We start from the raw sequence: 2500 nt of genomic DNA on the forward strand, positions 1-2500 counted from the left end.
ACCAACACGTTTCTATTGGTTAGTTACTCAGTACGGAGTAAACAACTATTGTGTTTTGTGCACGGTCAAGGCCAAAAAAGAGAACAAAAACCTACAACAAAGAAATTTGACGGGTTTCATAACCATTCCCCTCTATTAACTATGTTTACAGCGAGCACTTTAAAATATATAGACATTTCTTTCATCGAGTCACGGGAACACATGAACGCAACATGTTAGAACTGATGTTAGAGCGTTGCAACAACATCACAGAGGTCATGGGTTCGAACCCCGTTGAAGACGCCTGAATCGCCCGAAGCGGAAAATACCATAATACTCTTTGTTTGTCCACCCAAATTTTAAATAAGCATTGTTTTCGTTTTGGAAACAATGCTTGTGCAAAATTTGGGAGGACAAACAAAAAGTACTATGGTATTTTCCGACTCGATCAATTGTACTGTTCAGGTTTCTATTGAGAAAAAATAGCCCTTTTCACGGTTACTTTTTCTCATTTGCATTACAATGTAATCTAGCATGTATATGAGGCAATTTCGGGCTATTTTGTAGTTTTAACCCGAAATTGCCTCGCACCCACGTTAGATTACATTGTAATGCAAATGAGAAAACTGCGCTCATATACAGTAAATTGATTACTCGGTGTTTTCCCCCACATTCTAACTCCGTCTACAATTAAACTTGTGACTGCGCAATGACGGGTTAAACTTTGTTAACTTAACACTAAGTGGCTCAAGTTTTAAGCCTTGATTTCAAGAAGAAATCTGTTCATGATTTTAACTGAAATTTTCCTATTAATTTGTCCGTCATTACTTAATGATTTTAAAGTCTTAACTGAGAGAGCTGGATCAAGGAGAACATATTCATGACGTCAAAGACTCACTAGTTTGAGAATGCAATGCGTGTGTACGCGACTGAATTAATATTCAGCACGGGAGTTTCGGCCTTTCAGACTTTTAAGCTCGTGTTTGGCATATATACAGGAACAAGAACAAAACGTCAATAACACGGGATCTTATGTGTAGTCACCCATCCAAGTAACAAACCTCAGCCAACAGGGCTTAACTTCAGCGAGAAGCACAAGCACGTAGCTAATTGCCATATCAGACTGCGAAGAAAAAGATACGCGACCGGTTTCCTACCGTGGGAAGCCTGTGCTCCACAGGCATTCCACGGAATAAGCTGCATTTGAAGCTAGTGAGTAAGTGACGCCACTATTCCTTTCCCTAAATCCAACCCTCTGAAGCCCAATCGGTTCGTTTTGAACATGAGTAATGGCGGACCGTCAAATCCAAAATTCACACTCAAAATAAACAGTCTTTGGATAAAAATCAAAGCTCAAAATTTTGCAAGTCAGGTGTTAAGAAAACACACTTTCGAAAAATAATGAAATTTATTTTTTGATCATAGTAGCTCTTTAAAATTCAGACGATGATGTACACTGGCATACTCATAACGAAGTCGGATCCTATAGGTAGTACACGATCGTACTTAGCTATTTCGCAGGGAATGTAATTGGTAGAATAACAAATTCTTTAGTTACTTTGTGTTTTGACAAGGCACATATTTGGAATGGAAATCCATGTTGTTTTATTCGATTGGTTCTATTTGGACTCAGTAGAAAATAATTCTGGCCATAGGGAGTGTTTTAAATTGAATGAGAATCGATTGAGGTAAGTGCCGTTACGCAATCTGAGCAAAGGGGGCATGATACTGCAAAAACGTCTGGCAAGGCTTTTAAAAACAAAGTGAAAAAATGACAGAAAATACCTACCGTTCTTTCGCACTGGTTAACTCCTCTTTGACCTTGAGTGTCCCTGAATATCTGCTACGAACTGAAGAAAATAGTCGTGACTTAGTGGAATGTCCTCTGCAAGAGTCAAAAGACCCCTTTGTCATAGTTTAGTAACTGTAACCAAGTTCCAGGAGCACAACTACTTTATTTGCATCTATGACTGTGAGTTTGTCACGCAGAAGGTTGCATGAAAGTCATAAGCTCTGGATAAATTTCAGGTTATATGATACCCAGCGAACTCCGCATCTTTTGGAATCACAGGGATGACAGCCGATCAAGGTGTAGCAACTGGCTTCCTTGTTGAATTAATAATGGCTCAAACCGCCTCCACAAACATGGATTGGATTTCGGGGTTGTTATCTATCTTCCACTAGCCCATTTTCAGATTGCCATTCAAGAGGAAATTTTCAGCCTAACAAAAAATGTACCGCTAATTGGGTGGTCATCAATTTGGATGCCTTGCACAGTATAAAAACAAATATATGAACACAGATGACCATTAATTCTCCACATATCCTGCATAGTTGACCTAAAAAGGGACCATAGGTGAAAAATCACTGTCTTCTATTTTACTCCTCAAATTTAGCATCCTTTCTCGGACCCCTCGTAAATCCTTCCTTTCTGTATATAAATATGTCTTAAAGATCCGCGCAACACAAAGAACTTTTTTCCTTCAGTCTAGTCTTCGAAAAGTTATAATTGCTTAAACAG

At 38.8% G+C, this 2500-nt stretch overlaps 1 protein-coding gene across 4 annotated transcripts in view; it reads right to left on the minus strand.

Moving 5' to 3' along the window:
- Positions 1-2500, minus strand: part of LOC138058321 (uncharacterized) — a 33089-nt gene that overhangs the window by 25479 nt on the left and 5110 nt on the right. For 3 of the 4 annotated variants that reach the window (XR_011133853.1, XM_068904261.1, XM_068904262.1), the window contains exon 1: positions 1769-1977. The gene's annotated coding sequence lies outside the window, so the exon portion shown is untranslated. Of the gene's footprint in view, positions 1-1768; positions 1978-2500 lie in introns of those variants that run through there. The other variant, XM_068904263.1, reaches the window with a different exon arrangement.

Source organism: Montipora capricornis, chromosome 7, assembly GCF_036669925.1.
Source record: "Montipora capricornis isolate CH-2021 chromosome 7, ASM3666992v2, whole genome shotgun sequence".
NCBI lineage: Eukaryota > Metazoa > Cnidaria > Anthozoa > Scleractinia > Acroporidae > Montipora > Montipora capricornis.